The sequence below is a fragment of the Styela clava genome, chromosome 6 (assembly GCF_964204865.1).
Source record: "Styela clava chromosome 6, kaStyClav1.hap1.2, whole genome shotgun sequence".
NCBI classification, from domain to species: Eukaryota; Metazoa; Chordata; class Ascidiacea; order Stolidobranchia; family Styelidae; genus Styela; species Styela clava.
In genome coordinates, this window is record NC_135255.1 from 17,697,288 (window position 1) to 17,720,366 (window position 23,079).

General features: G+C 40.0%; 20 non-coding genes across 20 annotated transcripts; all 20 read left to right on the plus strand.

Annotated features, from left to right (window-relative positions):
• Positions 1 to 477: 477 nt before the first annotated feature.
• LOC144424771 (U2 spliceosomal RNA) lies at positions 478 to 671 on the plus strand. Its single transcript, XR_013476991.1, has one exon. It is a non-coding gene; the product is annotated as a U2 spliceosomal RNA (small nuclear RNA).
• Positions 672 to 1,646: 975 nt separating this feature from the next.
• Positions 1,647 to 1,840, plus strand: LOC144424772 (U2 spliceosomal RNA). The gene has a single exon (XR_013476992.1). It is a non-coding gene; the product is annotated as a U2 spliceosomal RNA (small nuclear RNA).
• A 975-nt stretch (positions 1,841 to 2,815) lies between these two features.
• Positions 2,816 to 3,009, plus strand: LOC144424825 (U2 spliceosomal RNA). Its single transcript, XR_013477045.1, has one exon. It is a non-coding gene; the product is annotated as a U2 spliceosomal RNA (small nuclear RNA).
• A 975-nt stretch (positions 3,010 to 3,984) lies between these two features.
• LOC144424839 (U2 spliceosomal RNA) lies at positions 3,985 to 4,178 on the plus strand. The gene has a single exon (XR_013477059.1). It is a non-coding gene; the product is annotated as a U2 spliceosomal RNA (small nuclear RNA).
• A 975-nt stretch (positions 4,179 to 5,153) lies between these two features.
• LOC144424773 (U2 spliceosomal RNA) lies at positions 5,154 to 5,347 on the plus strand. Its single transcript, XR_013476993.1, has one exon. It is a non-coding gene; the product is annotated as a U2 spliceosomal RNA (small nuclear RNA).
• A 975-nt stretch (positions 5,348 to 6,322) lies between these two features.
• Positions 6,323 to 6,516, plus strand: LOC144424774 (U2 spliceosomal RNA). The gene has a single exon (XR_013476994.1). It is a non-coding gene; the product is annotated as a U2 spliceosomal RNA (small nuclear RNA).
• A 975-nt stretch (positions 6,517 to 7,491) lies between these two features.
• LOC144424775 (U2 spliceosomal RNA) lies at positions 7,492 to 7,685 on the plus strand. The gene has a single exon (XR_013476995.1). It is a non-coding gene; the product is annotated as a U2 spliceosomal RNA (small nuclear RNA).
• A 975-nt stretch (positions 7,686 to 8,660) lies between these two features.
• Positions 8,661 to 8,854, plus strand: LOC144424777 (U2 spliceosomal RNA). Its single transcript, XR_013476997.1, has one exon. It is a non-coding gene; the product is annotated as a U2 spliceosomal RNA (small nuclear RNA).
• Positions 8,855 to 9,829: 975 nt separating this feature from the next.
• LOC144424778 (U2 spliceosomal RNA) lies at positions 9,830 to 10,023 on the plus strand. Its single transcript, XR_013476998.1, has one exon. It is a non-coding gene; the product is annotated as a U2 spliceosomal RNA (small nuclear RNA).
• Positions 10,024 to 10,998: 975 nt separating this feature from the next.
• Positions 10,999 to 11,192, plus strand: LOC144424779 (U2 spliceosomal RNA). The gene has a single exon (XR_013476999.1). It is a non-coding gene; the product is annotated as a U2 spliceosomal RNA (small nuclear RNA).
• A 975-nt stretch (positions 11,193 to 12,167) lies between these two features.
• LOC144424780 (U2 spliceosomal RNA) lies at positions 12,168 to 12,361 on the plus strand. The gene has a single exon (XR_013477000.1). It is a non-coding gene; the product is annotated as a U2 spliceosomal RNA (small nuclear RNA).
• A 975-nt stretch (positions 12,362 to 13,336) lies between these two features.
• LOC144424781 (U2 spliceosomal RNA) lies at positions 13,337 to 13,530 on the plus strand. Its single transcript, XR_013477001.1, has one exon. It is a non-coding gene; the product is annotated as a U2 spliceosomal RNA (small nuclear RNA).
• Positions 13,531 to 14,505: 975 nt separating this feature from the next.
• Positions 14,506 to 14,699, plus strand: LOC144424782 (U2 spliceosomal RNA). The gene has a single exon (XR_013477002.1). It is a non-coding gene; the product is annotated as a U2 spliceosomal RNA (small nuclear RNA).
• Positions 14,700 to 15,675: 976 nt separating this feature from the next.
• LOC144424783 (U2 spliceosomal RNA) lies at positions 15,676 to 15,869 on the plus strand. Its single transcript, XR_013477003.1, has one exon. It is a non-coding gene; the product is annotated as a U2 spliceosomal RNA (small nuclear RNA).
• Positions 15,870 to 16,844: 975 nt separating this feature from the next.
• Positions 16,845 to 17,038, plus strand: LOC144424784 (U2 spliceosomal RNA). The gene has a single exon (XR_013477004.1). It is a non-coding gene; the product is annotated as a U2 spliceosomal RNA (small nuclear RNA).
• Positions 17,039 to 18,013: 975 nt separating this feature from the next.
• LOC144424785 (U2 spliceosomal RNA) lies at positions 18,014 to 18,207 on the plus strand. Its single transcript, XR_013477005.1, has one exon. It is a non-coding gene; the product is annotated as a U2 spliceosomal RNA (small nuclear RNA).
• Positions 18,208 to 19,182: 975 nt separating this feature from the next.
• LOC144424786 (U2 spliceosomal RNA) lies at positions 19,183 to 19,376 on the plus strand. The gene has a single exon (XR_013477006.1). It is a non-coding gene; the product is annotated as a U2 spliceosomal RNA (small nuclear RNA).
• A 975-nt stretch (positions 19,377 to 20,351) lies between these two features.
• On the plus strand, positions 20,352 to 20,545 carry LOC144424788 (U2 spliceosomal RNA). The gene has a single exon (XR_013477008.1). It is a non-coding gene; the product is annotated as a U2 spliceosomal RNA (small nuclear RNA).
• Positions 20,546 to 21,520: 975 nt separating this feature from the next.
• On the plus strand, positions 21,521 to 21,714 carry LOC144424789 (U2 spliceosomal RNA). Its single transcript, XR_013477009.1, has one exon. It is a non-coding gene; the product is annotated as a U2 spliceosomal RNA (small nuclear RNA).
• A 975-nt stretch (positions 21,715 to 22,689) lies between these two features.
• LOC144424866 (U2 spliceosomal RNA) lies at positions 22,690 to 22,883 on the plus strand. Its single transcript, XR_013477086.1, has one exon. It is a non-coding gene; the product is annotated as a U2 spliceosomal RNA (small nuclear RNA).
• The last annotated feature ends 196 nt before the right edge of the window (positions 22,884 to 23,079 follow it).

The following is a 23,079-nucleotide window of genomic DNA, read 5'->3' on the forward strand; positions in this document are numbered from 1 at the left end:
CAATGTCACTTATGTGACAAATTTACAGTGCCCAGTGTGCAAATTCTTCTTTGAGATATCATACGGAAAAACAGCATCAACTGCGCCACATGGAATAGACAATTTACGCTTTTACCGAAAACTGATTATGAATTTATCATTGTCCAATTTTCATAATCAGCAATCTTGGTACTTCAATTATTTTTCACCTCTATTGGGTCTCTACAAATACAGTTAGTGATATTCTTTTAAATGAAACGCTACAGGAAATAAATTTGCGAAGACGTAATCATTTCTGACAAAATTGTACATTATAAAGATGATTTGTACCTGAGATGTCAGTCAACGGTTAAAATAAATCGTAACCTTCAACCATCCAGAATGGGTCCACCATTCCCAGCCCCACTAATTAGTATTGTAAGTGGAAACCTAATCACCGTCACCGGAACCGTTTTCATAAATTCCCAATACATTATTGCGTGAAAACACCGACCATTTATCGCTTCTTCGGCCTATTGGCTAAGATCAAGTGTAGTAACTGTTCTATTCAGATTAATACCTGAATCGTGGGGTACTCCCCCACTCTTGTATTAATTTGATTTTTGCGACGACGAGAGCGAGGGTTCGGCTTGCCACTCCGCTCTCACCGGTCGGCTTGGCGTTGCACTACAGCCTTGACTGGCCCGTCACTTTCCTATTCGGAAAGTTACGATTTATATGATGTTTGTCATGTTTCTCCTACTACTTTGTAAGGCAAAGCGAGTACTCACCCTCGTTCCGTGTCTTTTGGAATGGGCGCGGAGCGTCAGGCACGAAGACAGCTGCAAATCTTCCATACTGCTTCCACCGGAGTAACTTCGGAACGCACAACAATTTCACGAATTCTTTAAATGGAAGTTAGATGGGCATTGTGATGTCACAGAGCAGAGACTGCAATTAAAATGTATTTGGTTACAGGCGAAGAGAATCTGGAATTTCTTTAACCGGTTAACTGCAGCGTGACGTTTGACGTAATATTTATTGTTTTAGCTTATTACGTCGCAATGGTTACAAATTAATTTCGAGTGATTTATCCTGGTATCTCTCAAAATTATTGACGAATCTAGATCGTTTTGTGATCCCTTGCTGCAAGAGATATGCAGCGTGCTTTGGACATATGGAAGTATTTTCGTGAAACAGTTTCCGTTATTCAATGTCACTTATGTGACAAATTTACAGTGCCCAGTGTGCAAATTCTTCTTTGAGATATCATACGGAAAAACAGCATCAACTGCGCCACATGGAATAGACAATTTACGCTTTTACCGAAAACTGATTATGAATTTATCATTGTCCAATTTTCATAATCAGCAATCTTGGTACTTCAATTATTTTTCACCTCTATTGGGTCTCTACAAATACAGTTAGTGATATTCTTTTAAATGAAACGCTACAGGAAATAAATTTGCGAAGACGTAATCATTTCTGACAAAATTGTACATTATAAAGATGATTTGTACCTGAGATGTCAGTCAACGGTTAAAATAAATCGTAACCTTCAACCATCCAGAATGGGTCCACCATTCCCAGCCCCACTAATTAGTATTGTAAGTGGAAACTTAATCACCGTCACCGGAACCGTTTTCATAAATTCCCAATACATTATTGCGTGAAAACACCGACCATTTATCGCTTCTTCGGCCTATTGGCTAAGATCAAGTGTAGTAACTGTTCTATTCAGATTAATACCTGAATCGTGGGGTACTCCCCCACTCTTGTATTAATTTGATTTTTGCGACGACGAGAGCGAGGGTTCGGCTTGCCACTCCGCTCTCACCGGTCGGCTTGGCGTTGCACTACAGCCTTGACTGGCCCGTCACTTTCCTATTCGGAAAGTTACGATTTATATAATGTTTGTCATGTTTCTCCTACTACTTTGTAAGGCAAAGCGAGTACTCACTCTCGTTCCGTGTCTTTTGGAATGGGCGCGGAGCGTCAGGCACGAAGACAGCTGCAAATCTTCCATACTGCTTCCACCGGAGTAACTTCGGAACGCACAACAATTTCACGAATTCTTTAAATGGAAGTTAGATGGGCATTGTGATGTCACAGAGCAGAGACTGCAATTAAAATGTATTTGGTTACAGGCGAAGAGAATCTGGAATTTCTTTAACCGGTTAACTGCAGCGTGACGTTTGACGTAATATTTATTGTTTTAGCTTATTACGTCGCAATGGTTACAAATTAATTTCGAGTGATTTATCCTGGTATCTCTCAAAAATATTGACGAATCTAGATCGTTTTGTGATCCCTTGCTGCAAGAGATATGCAGCGTGCTTTGGACATATGGAAGTATTTTCGTGAAACAGTTTCCGTTATTCAATGTCACTTATGTGACAAATTTACAGTGCCCAGTGTGCAAATTCTTCTTTGAGATATCATACGGAAAAACAGCATCAACTGCGCCACATGGAATAGACAATTTACGCTTTTACCGAAAACTGATTATGAATTTATCATTGTCCAATTTTCATAATCAGCAATCTTGGTACTTCAATTATTTTTCACCTCTATTGGGTCTCTACAAATACAGTTAGTGATATTCTTTTAAATGAAACGCTACAGGAGATAAATTTGCGAAGACGTAATCATTTCTGACAAAATTGTACATTATAAAGATGATTTGTTCCTGAGATGTCAGTCAACGGTTAAAATAAATCGTAACCTTCAACCATCCAGAATGGGTCCACCATTCCCAGCCCCACTAATTAGTATTGTAAGTGGAAACTTAATCACCGTCACCGGAACCGTTTTCATAAATTCCCAATACATTATTGCGTGAAAACACCGACCATTTATCGCTTCTTCGGCCTATTGGCTAAGATCAAGTGTAGTAACTGTTCTATTCAGATTAATACCTGAATCGTGGGGTACTCCCCCACTCTTGTATTAATTTGATTTTTGCGACGACGAGAGCGAGGGTTCGGCTTGCCACTCCGCTCTCACCGGTCGGCTTGGCGTTGCACTACAGCCTTGACTGGCCCGTAACTTTCCTATTCGGAAAGTTACGATTTATATAATGTTTGTCATGTTTCTCCTACTACTTTGTAAGGCAAAGCGAGTACTCACCCTCGTTCCGTGTCTTTTGGAATGGGCGCGGAGCGTCAGGCACGAAGACAGCTGCAAATCTTCCATACTGCTTCCACCGGAGTAACTTCGGAACGCACAACAATTTCACGAATTCTTTAAATGGAAGTTAGATGGGCATTGTGATGTCACAGAGCAGAGACTGCAATTAAAATGTATTTGGTTACAGGCGAAGAGAATCTGGAATTTCTTTAACCGGTTAACTGCAGCGTGACGTTTGACGTAATATTTATTGTTTTAGCTTATTACGTCGCAATGGTTACAAATTAATTTCGAGTGATTTATCCTGGTATCTCTCAAAATTATTGACGAATCTAGATCGTTTTGTGATCCCTTGCTGCAAGAGATATGCAGCGTGCTTTGGACATATGGAAGTATTTTCGTGAAACAGTTTCCGTTATTCAATGTCACTTATGTGACAAATTTACAGTGCCCAGTGTGCAAATTCTTCTTTGAGATATCATACGGAAAAACAGCATCAACTGCGCCACATGGAATAGACAATTTACGCTTTTACCGAAAACTGATTATGAATTTATCATTGTCCAATTTTCATAATCAGCAATCTTGGTACTTCAATTATTTTTCACCTCTATTGGGTCTCTACAAATACAGTTAGTGATATTCTTTTAAATGATACGCTACAGGAGATAAATTTGCGAAGACGTAATCATTTCTGACAAAATTGTACATTATAAAGATGATTTGTACCTGAGATGTCAGTCAACGGTTAAAATAAATCGTAACCTTCAACCATCCAGAATGGGTCCACCATTCCCAGCCCCACTAATTAGTATTGTAAGTGGAAACTTAATCACCGTCACCGGAACCGTTTTCATAAATTCCCAATACATTATTGCGTGAAAACACCGACCATTTATCGCTTCTTCGGCCTATTGGCTAAGATCAAGTGTAGTAACTGTTCTATTCAGATTAATACCTGAATCGTGGGGTACTCTCCCACTCTTGTATTAATTTGATTTTTGCGACGACGAGAGCGAGGGTTCGGCTTGCCACTCCGCTCTCACCGGTCGGCTTGGCGTTGCACTACAGCCTTGACTGGCCCGTCACTTTCCTATTCGGAAAGTTACGATTTATATAATGTTTGTCATGTTTCTCCTACTACTTTGTAAGGCAAAGCGAGTACTCACCCTCGTTCCGTGTCTTTTGGAATGGGCGCGGAGCGTCAGGCACGAAGACAGCTGCAAATCTTCCATACTGCTTCCACCGGAGTAACTTCGGAACGCACAACAATTTCACGAATTCTTTAAATGGAAGTTAGATGGGCATTGTGATGTCACAGAGCAGAGACTGCAATTAAAATGTATTTGGTTACAGGCGAAGAGAATCTGGAATTTCTTTAACCGGTTAACTGCAGCGTGACGTTTGACGTAATATTTATTGTTTTAGCTTATTACGTCGCAATGGTTACAAATTAATTTCGAGTGATTTATCCTGGTATCTCTCAAAATTATTGACGAATCTAGATCGTTTTGTGATCCCTTGCTGCAAGAGATATGCAGCGTGCTTTGGACATTTGGAAGTATTTTCGTGAAACAGTTTCCGTTATTCAATGTCACTTATGTGACAAATTTACAGTGCCCAGTGTGCAAATTCTTCTTTGAGATATCATACGGAAAAACAGCATCAACTGCGCCACATGGAATAGACAATTTACGCTTTTACCGAAAACTGATTATGAATTTATCATTGTCCAATTTTCATAATCAGCAATCTTGGTACTTCAATTATTTTTCACCTCTATTGGGTCTCTACAAATACAGTTAGTGATATTCTTTTAAATGAAACGCTACAGGAGATAAATTTGCGAAGACGTAATCATTTCTGACAAAATTGTACATTATAAAGATGATTTGTTCCTGAGATGTCAGTCAACGGTTAAAATAAATCGTAACCTTCAACCATCCAGAATGGGTCCACCATTCCCAGCCCCACTAATTAGTATTGTAAGTGGAAACTTAATCACCGTCACCGGAACCGTTTTCATAAATTCCCAATACATTATTGCGTGAAAACACCGACCATTTATCGCTTCTTCGGCCTATTGGCTAAGATCAAGTGTAGTAACTGTTCTATTCAGATTAATACCTGAATCGTGGGGTACTCCCCCACTCTTGTATTAATTTGATTTTTGCGACGACGAGAGCGAGGGTTCGGCTTGCCACTCCGCTCTCACCGGTCGGCTTGGCGTTGCACTACAGCCTTGACTGGCCCGTCACTTTCCTATTCGGAAAGTTACGATTTATATAATGTTTGTCATGTTTCTCCTACTACTTTGTAAGGCAAAGCGAGTACTCACCCTCGTTCCGTGTCTTTTGGAATGGGCGCGGAGCGTCAGGCACGAAGACAGCTGCAAATCTTCCATACTGCTTCCACCGGAGTAACTTCGGAACGCACAACAATTTCACGAATTCTTTAAATGGAAGTTAGATGGGCATTGTGATGTCACAGAGCAGAGACTGCAATTAAAATGTATTTGGTTACAGGCGAAGAGAATCTGGAATTTCTTTAACCGGTTAACTGCAGCGTGACGTTTGACGTAATATTTATTGTTTTAGCTTATTACGTCGCAATGGTTACAAATTAATTTCGAGTGATTTATCCTGGTATCTCTCAAAATTATTGACGAATCTAGATCGTTTTGTGATCCCTTGCTGCAAGAGATATGCAGCGTGCTTTGGACATATGGAAGTATTTTCGTGAAACAGTTTCCGTTATTCAATGTCACTTATGTGACAAATTTACAGTGCCCAGTGTGCAAATTCTTCTTTGAGATATCAAACGGAAAAACAGCATCAACTGCGCCACATGGAATAGACAATTTACGCTTTTACCGAAAACTGATTATGAATTTATCATTGTCCAATTTTCATAATCAGCAATCTTGGTACTTCAATTATTTTTCACCTCTATTGGGTCTCTACAAATACAGTTAGTGATATTCTTTTAAATGAAACGCTACAGGAAATAAATTTGCGAAGACGTAATCATTTCTGACAAAATTGTACATTATAAAGATGATTTGTACCTGAGATGTCAGTCAACGGTTAAAATAAATCGTAACCTTCAACCATCCAGAATGGGTCCACCATTCCCAGCCCCACTAATTAGTATTGTAAGTGGAAACTTAATCACCGTCACCGGAACCGTTTTCATAAATTCCCAATACATTATTGCGTGAAAACACCGACCATTTATCGCTTCTTCGGCCTATTGGCTAAGATCAAGTGTAGTAACTGTTCTATTCAGATTAATACCTGAATCGTGGGGTACTCCCCCACTCTTGTATTAATTTGATTTTTGCGACGACGAGAGCGAGGGTTCGGCTTGCCACTCCGCTCTCACCGGTCGGCTTGGCGTTGCACTACAGCCTTGACTGGCCCGTCACTTTCCTATTCGGAAAGTTACGATTTATATAATGTTTGTCATGTTTCTCCTACTACTTTGTAAGGCAAAGCGAGTACTCACCCTCGTTCCGTGTCTTTTGGAATGGGCGCGGAGCGTCAGGCACGAAGACAGCTGCAAATCTTCCATACTGCTTCCACCGGAGTAACTTCGGAACGCACAACAATTTCACGAATTCTTTAAATGGAAGTTAGATGGGCATTGTGATGTCACAGAGCAGAGACTGCAATTAAAATGTATTTGGTTACAGGCGAAGAGAATCTGGAATTTCTTTAACCGGTTAACTGCAGCGTGACGTTTGACGTAATATTTATTGTTTTAGCTTATTACGTCGCAATGGTTACAAATTAATTTCGAGTGATTTATCCTGGTATCTCTCAAAATTATTGACGAATCTAGATCGTTTTGTGATCCCTTGCTGCAAGAGATATGCAGCGTGCTTTGGACATATGGAAGTATTTTCGTGAAACAGTTTCCGTTATTCAATGTCACTTATGTGACAAATTTACAGTGCCCAGTGTGCAAATTCTTCTTTGAGATATCATACGGAAAAACAGCATCAACTGCGCCACATGGAATAGACAATTTACGCTTTTACCGAAAACTGATTATGAATTTATCATTGTCCAATTTTCATAATCAGCAATCTTGGTACTTCAATTATTTTTCACCTCTATTGGGTCTCTACAAATACAGTTAGTGATATTCTTTTAAATGAAACGCTACAGGAGATAAATTTGCGAAGACGTAATCATTTCTGACAAAATTGTACATTATAAAGATGATTTGTACCTGAGATGTCAGTCAACGGTTAAAATAAATCGTAACCTTCAACCATCCAGAATGGGTCCACCATTCCCAGCCCCACTAATTAGTATTGTAAGTGGAAACTTAATCACCGTCACCGGAACCGTTTTCATAAATTCCCAATACATTATTGCGTGAAAACACCGACCATTTATCGCTTCTTCGGCCTATTGGCTAAGATCAAGTGTAGTAACTGTTCTATTCAGATTAATACCTGAATCGTGGGGTACTCCCCCACTCTTGTATTAATTTGATTTTTGCGACGACGAGAGCGAGGGTTCGGCTTGCCACTCCGCTCTCACCGGTCGGCTTGGCGTTGCACTACAGCCTTGACTGGCCCGTCACTTTCCTATTCGGAAAGTTACGATTTATATAATGTTTGTCATGTTTCTCCTACTACTTTGTAAGGCAAAGCGAGTACTCACCCTCGTTCCGTGTCTTTTGGAATGGGCGCGGAGCGTCAGGCACGAAGACAGCTGCAAATCTTCCATACTGCTTCCACCGGAGTAACTTCGGAACGCACAACAATTTCACGAATTCTTTAAATGGAAGTTAGATGGGCATTGTGATGTCACAGAGCAGAGACTGCAATTAAAATGTATTTGGTTACAGGCGAAGAGAATCTGGAATTTCTTTAACCGGTTAACTGCAGCGTGACGTTTGACGTAATATTTATTGTTTTAGCTTATTACGTCGCAATGGTTACAAATTAATTTCGAGTGATTTATCCTGGTATCTCTCAAAATTATTGACGAATCTAGATCGTTTTGTGATCCCTTGCTGCAAGAGATATGCAGCGTGCTTTGGACATATGGAAGTATTTTCGTGAAACAGTTTCCGTTATTCAATGTCACTTATGTGACAAATTTACAGTGCCCAGTGTGCAAATTCTTCTTTGAGATATCATACGGAAAAACAGCATCAACTGCGCCACATGGAATAGACAATTTACGCTTTTACCGAAAACTGATTATGAATTTATCATTGTCCAATTTTCATAATCAGCAATCTTGGTACTTCAATTATTTTTCACCTCTATTGGGTCTCTACAAATACAGTTAGTGATATTCTTTTAAATGAAACGCTACAGGAGATAAATTTGCGAAGACGTAATCATTTCTGACAAAATTGTACATTATAAAGATGATTTGTACCTGAGATGTCAGTCAACGGTTAAAATAAATCGTAACCTTCAACCATCCAGAATGGGTCCACCATTCCCAGCCCCACTAATTAGTATTGTAAGTGGAAACTTAATCACCGTCACCGGAACCGTTTTCATAAATTCCCAATACATTATTGCGTGAAAACACCGACCATTTATCGCTTCTTCGGCCTATTGGCTAAGATCAAGTGTAGTAACTGTTCTATTCAGATTAATACCTGAATCGTGGGGTACTCCCCCACTCTTGTATTAATTTGATTTTTGCGACGACGAGAGCGAGGGTTCGGCTTGCCACTCCGCTCTCACCGGTCGGCTTGGCGTTGCACTACAGCCTTGACTGGCCCGTCACTTTCCTATTCGGAAAGTTACGATTTATATAATGTTTGTCATGTTTCTCCTACTACTTTGTAAGGCAAAGCGAGTACTCACCCTCGTTCCGTGTCTTTTGGAATGGGCGCGGAGCGTCAGGCACGAAGACAGCTGCAAATCTTCCATACTGCTTCCACCGGAGTAACTTCGGAACGCACAACAATTTCACGAATTCTTTAAATGGAAGTTAGATGGGCATTGTGATGTCACAGAGCAGAGACTGCAATTAAAATGTATTTGGTTACAGGCGAAGAGAATCTGGAATTTCTTTAACCGGTTAACTGCAGCGTGACGTTTGACGTAATATTTATTGTTTTAGCTTATTACGTCGCAATGGTTACAAATTAATTTCGAGTGATTTATCCTGGTATCTCTCAAAATTATTGACGAATCTAGATCGTTTTGTGATCCCTTGCTGCAAGAGATATGCAGCGTGCTTTGGACATATGGAAGTATTTTCGTGAAACAGTTTCCGTTATTCAATGTCACTTATGTGACAAATTTACAGTGCCCAGTGTGCAAATTCTTCTTTGAGATATCATACGGAAAAACAGCATCAACTGCGCCACATGGAATAGACAATTTACGCTTTTACCGAAAACTGATTATGAATTTATCATTGTCCAATTTTCATAATCAGCAATCTTGGTACTTCAATTATTTTTCACCTCTATTGGGTCTCTACAAATACAGTTAGTGATATTCTTTTAAATGAAACGCTACAGGAGATAAATTTGCGAAGACGTAATCATTTCTGACAAAATTGTACATTATAAAGATGATTTGTACCTGAGATGTCAGTCAACGGTTAAAATAAATCGTAACCTTCAACCATCCAGAATGGGTCCACCATTCCCAGCCCCACTAATTAGTATTGTAAGTGGAAACTTAATCACCGTCACCGGAACCGTTTTCATAAATTCCCAATACATTATTGCGTGAAAACACCGACCATTTATCGCTTCTTCGGCCTATTGGCTAAGATCAAGTGTAGTAACTGTTCTATTCAGATTAATACCTGAATCGTGGGGTACTCCCCCACTCTTGTATTAATTTGATTTTTGCGACGACGAGAGCGAGGGTTCGGCTTGCCACTCCGCTCTCACCGGTCGGCTTGGCGTTGCACTACAGCCTTGACTGGCCCGTCACTTTCCTATTCGGAAAGTTACGATTTATATAATGTTTGTCATGTTTCTCCTACTACTTTGTAAGGCAAAGCGAGTACTCACCCTCGTTCCGTGTCTTTTGGAATGGGCGCGGAGCGTCAGGCACGAAGACAGCTGCAAATCTTCCATACTGCTTCCACCGGAGTAACTTCGGAACGCACAACAATTTCACGAATTCTTTAAATGGAAGTTAGATGGGCATTGTGATGTCACAGAGCAGAGACTGCAATTAAAATGTATTTGGTTACAGGCGAAGAGAATCTGGAATTTCTTTAACCGGTTAACTGCAGCGTGACGTTTGACGTAATATTTATTGTTTTAGCTTATTACGTCGCAATGGTTACAAATTAATTTCGAGTGATTTATCCTGGTATCTCTCAAAATTATTGACGAATCTAGATCGTTTTGTGATCCCTTGCTGCAAGAGATATGCAGCGTGCTTTGGACATATGGAAGTATTTTCGTGAAACAGTTTCCGTTATTCAATGTCACTTATGTGACAAATTTACAGTGCCCAGTGTGCAAATTCTTCTTTGAGATATCATACGGAAAAACAGCATCAACTGCGCCACATGGAATAGACAATTTACGCTTTTACCGAAAACTGATTATGAATTTATCATTGTCCAATTTTCATAATCAGCAATCTTGGTACTTCAATTATTTTTCACCTCTATTGGGTCTCTACAAATACAGTTAGTGATATTCTTTTAAATGAAACGCTACAGGAGATAAATTTGCGAAGACGTAATCATTTCTGACAAAATTGTACATTATAAAGATGATTTGTTCCTGAGATGTCAGTCAACGGTTAAAATAAATCGTAACCTTCAACCATCCAGAATGGGTCCACCATTCCCAGCCCCACTAATTAGTATTGTAAGTGGAAACTTAATCACCGTCACCGGAACCGTTTTCATAAATTCCCAATACATTATTGCGTGAAAACACCGACCATTTATCGCTTCTTCGGCCTATTGGCTAAGATCAAGTGTAGTAACTGTTCTATTCAGATTAATACCTGAATCGTGGGGTACTCCCCCACTCTTGTATTAATTTGATTTTTGCGACGACGAGAGCGAGGGTTCGGCTTGCCACTCCGCTCTCACCGGTCGGCTTGGCGTTGCACTACAGCCTTGACTGGCCCGTCACTTTCCTATTCGGAAAGTTACGATTTATATAATGTTTGTCATGTTTCTCCTACTACTTTGTAAGGCAAAGCGAGTACTCACCCTCGTTCCGTGTCTTTTGGAATGGGCGCGGAGCGTCAGGCACGAAGACAGCTGCAAATCTTCCATACTGCTTCCACCGGAGTAACTTCGGAACGCACAACAATTTCACGAATTCTTTAAATGGAAGTTAGATGGGCATTGTGATGTCACAGAGCAGAGACTGCAATTAAAATGTATTTGGTTACAGGCGAAGAGAATCTGGAATTTCTTTAACCGGTTAACTGCAGCGTGACGTTTGACGTAATATTTATTGTTTTAGCTTATTACGTCGCAATGGTTACAAATTAATTTCGAGTGATTTATCCTGGTATCTCTCAAAATTATTGACGAATCTAGATCGTTTTGTGATCCCTTGCTGCAAGAGATATGCAGCGTGCTTTGGACATATGGAAGTATTTTCGTGAAACAGTTTCCGTTATTCAATGTCACTTATGTGACAAATTTACAGTGCCCAGTGTGCAAATTCTTCTTTGAGATATCATACGGAAAAACAGCATCAACTGCGCCACATGGAATAGACAATTTACGCTTTTACCGAAAACTGATTATGAATTTATCATTGTCCAATTTTCATAATCAGCAATCTTGGTACTTCAATTATTTTTCACCTCTATTGGGTCTCTACAAATACAGTTAGTGATATTCTTTTAAATGAAACGCTACAGGAGATAAATTTGCGAAGACGTAATCATTTCTGACAAAATTGTACATTATAAAGATGATTTGTACCTGAGATGTCAGTCAACGGTTAAAATAAATCGTAACCTTCAACCATCCAGAATGGGTCCACCATTCCCAGCCCCACTAATTAGTATTGTAAGTGGAAACTTAATCACCGTCACCGGAACCGTTTTCATAAATTCCCAATACATTATTGCGTGAAAACACCGACCATTTATCGCTTCTTCGGCCTATTGGCTAAGATCAAGTGTAGTAACTGTTCTATTCAGATTAATACCTGAATCGTGGGGTACTCCCCCACTCTTGTATTAATTTGATTTTTGCGACGACGAGAGCGAGGGTTCGGCTTGCCACTCCGCTCTCACCGGTCGGCTTGGCGTTGCACTACAGCCTTGACTGGCCCGTCACTTTCCTATTCGGAAAGTTACGATTTATATAATGTTTGTCATGTTTCTCCTACTACTTTGTAAGGCAAAGCGAGTACTCACCCTCGTTCCGTGTCTTTTGGAATGGGCGCGGAGCGTCAGGCACGAAGACAGCTGCAAATCTTCCATACTGCTTCCACCGGAGTAACTTCGGAACGCACAACAATTTCACGAATTCTTTAAATGGAAGTTAGATGGGCATTGTGATGTCACAGAGCAGAGACTGCAATTAAAATGTATTTGGTTACAGGCGAAGAGAATCTGGAATTTCTTTAACCGGTTAACTGCAGCGTGACGTTTGACGTAATATTTATTGTTTTAGCTTATTACGTCGCAATGGTTACAAATTAATTTCGAGTGATTTATCCTGGTATCTCTCAAAATTATTGACGAATCTAGATCGTTTTGTGATCCCTTGCTGCAAGAGATATGCAGCGTGCTTTGGACATATGGAAGTATTTTCGTGAAACAGTTTCCGTTATTCAATGTCACTTATGTGACAAATTTACAGTGCCCAGTGTGCAAATTCTTCTTTGAGATATCATACGGAAAAACAGCATCAACTGCGCCACATGGAATAGACAATTTACGCTTTTACCGAAAACTGATTATGAATTTATCATTGTCCAATTTTCATAATCAGCAATCTTGGTACTTCAATTATTTTTCACCTCTATTGGGTCTCTACAAATACAGTTAGTGATATTCTTTTAAATGAAACGCTACAGGAGATAAATTTGCGAAGACGTAATCATTTCTGACAAAATTGTACATTATAAAGATGATTTGTACCTGAGATGTCAGTCAACGGTTAAAATAAATCGTAACCTTCAACCATCCAGAATGGGTCCACCATTCCCAGCCCCACTAATTAGTATTGTAAGTGGAAACTTAATCACCGTCACCGGAACCGTTTTCATAAATTCCCAATACATTATTGCGTGAAAACACCGACCATTTATCGCTTCTTCGGCCTATTGGCTAAGATCAAGTGTAGTAACTGTTCTATTCAGATTAATACCTGAATCGTGGGGTACTCCCCCACTCTTGTATTAATTTGATTTTTGCGACGACGAGAGCGAGGGTTCGGCTTGCCACTCCGCTCTCACCGGTCGGCTTGGCGTTGCACTACAGCCTTGACTGGCCCGTCACTTTCCTATTCGGAAAGTTACGATTTATATAATGTTTGTCATGTTTCTCCTACTACTTTGTAAGGCAAAGCGAGTACTCACCCTCGTTCCGTGTCTTTTGGAATGGGCGCGGAGCGTCAGGCACGAAGACAGCTGCAAATCTTCCATACTGCTTCCACCGGAGTAACTTCGGAACGCACAACAATTTCACGAATTCTTTAAATGGAAGTTAGATGGGCATTGTGATGTCACAGAGCAGAGACTGCAATTAAAATGTATTTGGTTACAGGCGAAGAGAATCTGGAATTTCTTTAACCGGTTAACTGCAGCGTGACGTTTGACGTAATATTTATTGTTTTAGCTTATTACGTCGCAATGGTTACAAATTAATTTCGAGTGATTTATCCTGGTATCTCTCAAAATTATTGACGAATCTAGATCGTTTTGTGATCCCTTGCTGCAAGAGATATGCAGCGTGCTTTGGACATATGGAAGTATTTTCGTGAAACAGTTTCCGTTATTCAATGTCACTTATGTGACAAATTTACAGTGCCCAGTGTGCAAATTCTTCTTTGAGATATCATACGGAAAAACAGCATCAACTGCGCCACATGGAATAGACAATTTACGCTTTTACCGAAAACTGATTATGAATTTATCATTGTCCAATTTTCATAATCAGCAATCTTGGTACTTCAATTATTTTTCACCTCTATTGGGTCTCTACAAATACAGTTAGTGATATTCTTTTAAATGAAACGCTACAGGAGATAAATTTGCGAAGACGTAATCATTTCTGACAAAATTGTACATTATAAAGATGATTTGTTCCTGAGATGTCAGTCAACGGTTAAAATAAATCGTAACCTTCAACCATCCAGAATGGGTCCACCATTCCCAGCCCCACTAATTAGTATTGTAAGTGGAAACTTAATCACCGTCACCGGAACCGTTTTCATAAATTCCCAATACATTATTGCGTGAAAACACCGACCATTTATCGCTTCTTCGGCCTATTGGCTAAGATCAAGTGTAGTAACTGTTCTATTCAGATTAATACCTGAATCGTGGGGTACTCCCCCACTCTTGTATTAATTTGATTTTTGCGACGACGAGAGCGAGGGTTCGGCTTGCCACTCCGCTCTCACCGGTCGGCTTGGCGTTGCACTACAGCCTTGACTGGCCCGTCACTTTCCTATTCGGAAAGTTACGATTTATATAATGTTTGTCATGTTTCTCCTACTACTTTGTAAGGCAAAGCGAGTACTCACCCTCGTTCCGTGTCTTTTGGAATGGGCGCGGAGCGTCAGGCACGAAGACAGCTGCAAATCTTCCATACTGCTTCCACCGGAGTAACTTCGGAACGCACAACAATTTCACGAATTCTTTAAATGGAAGTTAGATGGGCATTGTGATGTCACAGAGCAGAGACTGCAATTAAAATGTATTTGGTTACAGGCGAAGAGAATCTGGAATTTCTTTAACCGGTTAACTGCAGCGTGACGTTTGACGTAATATTTATTGTTTTAGCTTATTACGTCGCAATGGTTACAAATTAATTTCGAGTGATTTATCCTGGTATCTCTCAAAATTATTGACGAATCTAGATCGTTTTGTGATCCCTTGCTGCAAGAGATATGCAGCGTGCTTTGGACATATGGAAGTATTTTCGTGAAACAGTTTCCGTTATTCAATGTCACTTATGTGACAAATTTACAGTGCCCAGTGTGCAAATTCTTCTTTGAGATATCATACGGAAAAACAGCATCAACTGCGCCACATGGAATAGACAATTTACGCTTTTACCGAAAACTGATTATGAATTTATCATTGTCCAATTTTCATAATCAGCAATCTTGGTACTTCAATTATTTTTCACCTCTATTGGGTCTCTACAAATACAGTTAGTGATATTCTTTTAAATGAAACGCTACAGGAGATAAATTTGCGAAGACGTAATCATTTCTGACAAAATTGTACATTATAAAGATGATTTGTACCTGAGATGTCAGTCAACGGTTAAAAAAAAATCGTAACCTTCAACCATCCAGAATGGGTCCACCATTCCCAGCCCCACTAATTAGTATTGTAAGTGGAAACTTAATCACCGTCACCGGAACCGTTTTCATAAATTCCCAATACATTATTGCGTGAAAACACCGACCATTTATCGCTTCTTCGGCCTATTGGCTAAGATCAAGTGTAGTAACTGTTCTATTCAGATTAATACCTGAATCGTGGGGTACTCCCCCACTCTTGTATTAATTTGATTTTTGCGACGACGAGAGCGAGGGTTCGGCTTGCCACTCCGCTCTCACCGGTCGGCTTGGCGTTGCACTACAGCCTTGACTGGCCCGTCACTTTCCTATTCGGAAAGTTACGATTTATATAATGTTTGTCATGTTTCTCCTACTACTTTGTAAGGCAAAGCGAGTACTCACCCTCGTTCCGTGTCTTTTGGAATGGGCGCGGAGCGTCAGGCACGAAGACAGCTGCAAATCTTCCATACTGCTTCCACCGGAGTAACTTCGGAACGCACAACAATTTCACGAATTCTTTAAATGGAAGTTAGATGGGCATTGTGATGTCACAGAGCAGAGACTGCAATTAAAATGTATTTGGTTACAGGCGAAGAGAATCTGGAATTTCTTTAACCGGTTAACTGCAGCGTGACGTTTGACGTAATATTTATTGTTTTAGCTTATTACGTCGCAATGGTTACAAATTAATTTCGAGTGATTTATCCTGGTATCTCTCAAAATTATTGACGAATCTAGATCGTTTTGTGATCCCTTGCTGCAAGAGATATGCAGCGTGCTTTGGACATATGGAAGTATTTTCGTGAAACAGTTTCCGTTATTCAATGTCACTTATGTGACAAATTTACAGTGCCCAGTGTGCAAATTCTTCTTTGAGATATCATACGGAAAAACAGCATCAACTGCGCCACATGGAATAGACAATTTACGCTTTTACCGAAAACTGATTATGAATTTATCATTGTCCAATTTTCATAATCAGCAATCTTGGTACTTCAATTATTTTTCACCTCTATTGGGTCTCTACAAATACAGTTAGTGATATTCTTTTAAATGAAACGCTACAGGAGATAAATTTGCGAAGACGTAATCATTTCTGACAAAATTGTACATTATAAAGATGATTTGTACCTGAGATGTCAGTCAACGGTTAAAATAAATCGTAACCTTCAACCATCCAGAATGGGTCCACCATTCCCAGCCCCACTAATTAGTATTGTAAGTGGAAACTTAATCACCGTCACCGGAACCGTTTTCATAAATTCCCAATACATTATTGCGTGAAAACACCGACCATTTATCGCTTCTTCGGCCTATTGGCTAAGATCAAGTGTAGTAACTGTTCTATTCAGATTAATACCTGAATCGTGGGGTACTCCCCCACTCTTGTATTAATTTGATTTTTGCGACGACGAGAGCGAGGGTTCGGCTTGCCACTCCGCTCTCACCGGTCGGCTTGGCGTTGCACTACAGCCTTGACTGGCCCGTCACTTTCCTATTCGGAAAGTTACGATTTATATAATGTTTGTCATGTTTCTCCTACTACTTTGTAAGGCAAAGCGAGTACTCACCCTCGTTCCGTGTCTTTTGGAATGGGCGCGGAGCGTCAGGCACGAAGACAGCTGCAAATCTTCCATACTGCTTCCACCGGAGTAACTTCGGAACGCACAACAATTTCACGAATTCTTTAAATGGAAGTTAGATGGGCATTGTGATGTCACAGAGCAGAGACTGCAATTAAAATGTATTTGGTTACAGGCGAAGAGAATCTGGAATTTCTTTAACCGGTTAACTGCAGTGTGACGTTTGACGTAATATTTATTGTTTTAGCTTATTACGTCGCAATGGTTACAAATTAATTTCGAGTGATTTATCCTGGTATCTCTCAAAATTATTGACGAATCTAGATCGTTTTGTGATCCCTTGCTGCAAGAGATATGCAGCGTGCTTTGGACATATGGAAGTATTTTCGTGAAACAGTTTCCGTTATTCAATGTCACTTATGTGACAAATTTACAGTGCCCAGTGTGCAAATTCTTCTTTGAGATATCATACGGAAAAACAGCATCAACTGCGCCACATGGAATAGACAATTTACGCTTTTACCGAAAACTGATTATGAATTTATCATTGTCCAATTTTCATAACCAGCAATCTTGGTACTTCAATTATTTTTCACCTCTATTGGGTCTCTACAAATACAGTTAGTGATATTCTTTTAAATGAAACGCTACAGGAGATAAATTTGCGAAGACGTAATCATTTCTGACAAAATTGTACATTATAAAGATGATTTGTACCTGAGATGTCAGTCAACGGTTAAAATAAATCGTAACCTTCAACCATCCAGAATGGGTCCACCATTCCCAGCCCCACTAATTAGTATTGTAAGTGGAAACTTAATCACCGTCACCGGAACCGTTTTCATAAATTCCCAATACATTATTGCGTGAAAACACCGACCATTTATCGCTTCTTCGGCCTATTGGCTAAGATCAAGTGTAGTAACTGTTCTATTCAGATTAATACCTGAATCGTGGGGTACTCCCCCACTCTTGTATTAATTTGATTTTTGCGACGACGAGAGCGAGGGTTCGGCTTGCCACTCCGCTCTCACCGGTCGGCTTGGCGTTGCACTACAGCCTTGACTGGCCCGTCACTTTCCTATTCGGAAAGTTACGATTTATATAATGTTTGTCATGTTTCTCCTACTACTTTGTAAGGCAAAGCGAGTACTCACCCTCGTTCCGTGTCTTTTGGAATGGGCGCGGAGCGTCAGGCACGAAGACAGCTGCAAATCTTCCATACTGCTTCCACCGGAGTAACTTCGGAACGCACAACAATTTCACGAATTCTTTAAATGGAAGTTAGATGGGCATTGTGATGTCACAGAGCAGAGACTGCAATTAAAATGTATTTGGTTACAGGCGAAGAGAATCTGGAATTTCTTTAACCGGTTAACTGCAGTGTGACGTTTGACGTAATATTTATTGTTTTAGCTTATTACGTCGCAATGGTTACAAATTAATTTCGAGTGATTTATCCTGGTATCTCTCAAAATTATTGACGAATCTAGATCGTTTTGTGATCCCTTGCTGCAAGAGATATGCAGCGTGCTTTGGACATATGGAAGTATTTTCGTGAAACAGTTTCCGTTATTCAATGTCACTTATGTGACAAATTTACAGTGCCCAGTGTGCAAATTCTTCTTTGAGATATCATACGGAAAAACAGCATCAACTGCGCCACATGGAATAGACAATTTACGCTTTTACCGAAAACTGATTATGAATTTATCATTGTCCAATTTTCATAATCAGCAATCTTGGTACTTCAATTATTTTTCACCTCTATTGGGTCTCTACAAATACAGTTAGTGATATTCTTTTAAATGAAACGCTACAGGAGATAAATTTGCGAAGACGTAATCATTTCTGACAAAATTGTACATTATAAAGATGATTTGTTCCTGAGATGTCAGTCAACGGTTAAAATAAATCGTAACCTTCAACCATCCAGAATGGGTCCACCATTCCCAGCCCCACTAATTAGTATTGTAAGTGGAAACTTAATCACCGTCACCGGAACCGTTTTCATAAATTCCCAATACAATATTGCGTGAAAACACCGACCATTTATCGCTTCTTCGGCCTATTGGCTAAGATCAAGTGTAGTAACTGTTCTATTCAGATTAATACCTGAATCGTGGGGTACTCCCCCACTCTTGTATTAATTTGATTTTTGCGACGACGAGAGCGAGGGTTCGGCTTGCCACTCCGCTCTCACCGGTCGGCTTGGCGTTGCACTACAGCCTTGACTGGCCCGTCACTTTCCTATTCGGAAAGTTACGATTTATATAATGTTTGTCATGTTTCTCCTACTACTTTGTAAGGCAAAGCGAGTACTCACCCTCGTTCCGTGTCTTTTGGAATGGGCGCGGAGCGTCAGGCACGAAGACAGCTGCAAATCTTCCATACTGCTTCCACCGGAGTAACTTCGGAACGCACAACAATTTCACGAATTCTTTAAATGGAAGTTAGATGGGCATTGTGATGTCACAGAGCAGAGACTGCAATTAAAATGTATTTGGTTACAGGCGAAGAGAATCTGGAATTTCTTTAACCGGTTAACTGCAGCGTGACGTTTGACGTAATATTTATTGTTTTAGCTTATTACGTCGCAATGGTTACAAATTAATTTCGAGTGATTTATCCTGGTATCTCTCAAAATTATTGACGAATCTAGATCGTTTTGTGATCCCTTGCTGCAAGAGATATGCAGCGTGCTTTGGACATATGGAAGTATTTTCGTGAAACAGTTTCCGTTATTCAATGTCACTTATGTGACAAATTTACAGTGCCCAGTGTGCAAATTCTTCTTTGAGATATCATACGGAAAAACAGCATCAACTGCGCCACATGGAATAGACAATTTACGCTTTTACCGAAAACTGATTATGAATTTATCATTGTCCAAATTTCATAATCAGCAATCTTGGTACTTCAATTATTTTTCACCTCTATTGGGTCTTTACAAATACAGTTAGTGATATTCTTTTAAATGAAACGCTACAGGAGATAAATTTGCGAAGACGTAATCATTTCTGACAAAATTGTACATTATAAAGATGATTTGTATCTGAGATGTCAGTCAACGGTTAAAATAAATCGTAACCTTCAACCATCCAGAATGGGTCCACCATTCCCAGCCCCACTAATTAGTATTGTAAGTGGAAACTTAATCACCGTCACCGGAACCGTTTTCATAAATTCCCAATACATTATTGCGTGAAAACACCGACCATTTATCGCTTCTTCGGCCTATTGGCTAAGATCAAGTGTAGTAACTGTTCTATTCAGATTAATACCTGAATCGTGGGGTACTCCCCCACTCTTGTATTAATTTGATTTTTGCGACGACGAGAGCGAGGGTTCGGCTTGCCACTCCGCTCTCACCGGTCGGCTTGGCGTTGCACTACAGCCTTGACTGGCCCGTCACTTTCCTATTCGGAAAGTTACGATTTATATAATGTTTGTCATGTTTCTCCTACTACTTTGTAAGGCAAAGCGAGTACTCACCCTCGTTCCGTGTCTTTTGGAATGGGCGCGGAGCGTCAGGCACGAAGACAGCTGCAAATCTTCCATACTGCTTCCACCGGAGAAACTTCGGAACGCACAACAATTTCACGAATTCTTTAAATGGAAGTTAGATGGGCATTGTGATGTCACAGAGCAGAGACTGCAATTAAAATGTATTTGGTTACAGGCGAAGAGAATCTGGAATTTCTTTAACCGGTTAACTGCAGCGTGACGTTTGACGTAATATTTATTGTTTTAGCTTATTACGTCGCAATGGTTACAAATTAATTTCGAGTGATTTATCCTGGTATCTCTCAAAATTATTGACGAATCTAGATCGTTTTGTGATCCCTTGCTGCAAGAGATATGCAGCGTGCTTTGGACATATGGAAGTATTTTCGTGAAACAGTTTCCGTTATTCAATGTCACTTATGTGACAAATTTACAGTGCCCAGTGTGCAAATTCTTCTTTGAGATATCATACGGAAAAACAGCATCAACTGCGCCACATGGAATAGACAATTTACGCTTTTACCGAAAACTGATTATGAATTTATCATTGTCCAATTTTCATAATCAGCAATCTTGGTACTTCAATTATTTTTCACCTCTATTGGGTCTCTACAAATACAGTTAGTGATATTCTTTTAAATGAAACGCTACAGGAGATAAATTTGCGAAGACGTAATCATTTCTGACAAAATTGTACATTATAAAGATGATTTGTACCTGAGATGTCAGTCAACGGTTAAAATAAATCGTAACCTTCAACCATCCAGAATGGGTCCACCATTCCCAGCCCCACTAATTAGTATTGTAAGTGGAAACTTAATCACCGTCACCGGAACCGTTTTCATAAATTCCCAATACATTATTGCGTGAAAACACCGACCATTTATCGCTTCTTCGGCCTATTGGCTAAGATCAAGTGTAGTAACTGTTCTATTCAGATTAATACCTGAATCGTGGGGTACTCCCCCACTCTTGTATTAATTTGATTTTTGCGACGACGAGAGCGAGGGTTCGGCTTGCCACTCCGCTCTCACCGGTCGGCTTGGCGTTGCACTACAGCCTTGACTGGCCCGTCACTTTCCTATTCGGAAAGTTACGATTTATATAATGTTTGTCATGTTTCTCCTACTACTTTGTAAGGCAAAGCGAGTACTCACCCTCGTTCCGTGTCTTTTGGAATGGGCGCGGAGCGTCAGGCACGAAGACAGCTGCAAATCTTCCATACTGCTTCCACCGGAGTAACTTCGGAACGCACAACAATTTCACGAATTTTTTAAATGGAAGTTAGATGGGCATTGTGATGTCACAGAGCAGAGACTGCAATTGAAATGTATTTGGTTACAGGCGAAGAGAATCTGGAATTTCTTTAACCGGTTAACTGCAGCGTGACGTTTGACGTAATATTTATTGTTTTAGCTTATTACGTCGCAATGGTTACAAATTAATTTCGAGTGATTTATCCTGGTATCTCTCAAAATTATTGACGAATCTAGATCGTTTTGTGATCCCTTGCTGCAAGAGATATGCAGCGTGCTTTGGACATATGGAAGTATTTTCGTGAAACAGTTTCCGTTATTCAATGTCACTTATGTGACAAATTTACAGTGCCCAGTGTGCAAATTCTTCTTTGAGATATCATACGGAAAAACAGCATCAACTGCGCCACATGGAATAGACAATTTACGCTTTTACCGAAAACTGATTATGAATTTATCATTGTCCAATTTTCATAATCAGCAATCTTGGTACTTCAATTATTTTTCACCTCTATTGGGTCTCTACAAATACAGTTAGTGATATTCTTTTAAATGAAACGCTACAGGAGATAAATTTGCGAAGACGTAATCATTTCTGACAAAATTGTACATTATAAAGATGATTTGTTCCTGAGATGTCAGTCAACGGTTAAAATAAATCGTAACCTTCAACCATCCAGAATGGGTCCACCATTCCCAGCCCCACTAATTAGTATTGTAAGTGGAAACTTAATCACCGTCACCGGAACCGTTTTCATAAATTCCCAATACATTATTGCGTGAAAACACCGACCATTTATCGCTTCTTCGGCCTATTGGCTAAGATCAAGTGTAGTAACTGTTCTATTCAGATTAATACCTGAATCGTGGGGTACTCCCCCACTCTTGTAATACTTTGATTTTTGCGACGACGAGAGCGAGGGTTCGGCTTGCCACTCCGCTCTCACCGGTCGGCTTGGCGTTGCACTACAGCCTTGACTGGCCCGTCACTTTCCTATTCGGAAAGTTACGATTTATATAATGTTTGTCATGTTTCTCCTACTACTTTGTAAGGCAGAGCGAGTACTCACCCTCGTTCCGTGTCTTTTGGAATGGGCGCGGAGCGTCAGGCACGAAGACAGCTGCAAATCTTCCATACTGCTTCCACCGGAGTAACTTCGGAACGCACAACAATTTCACGAATTCTTT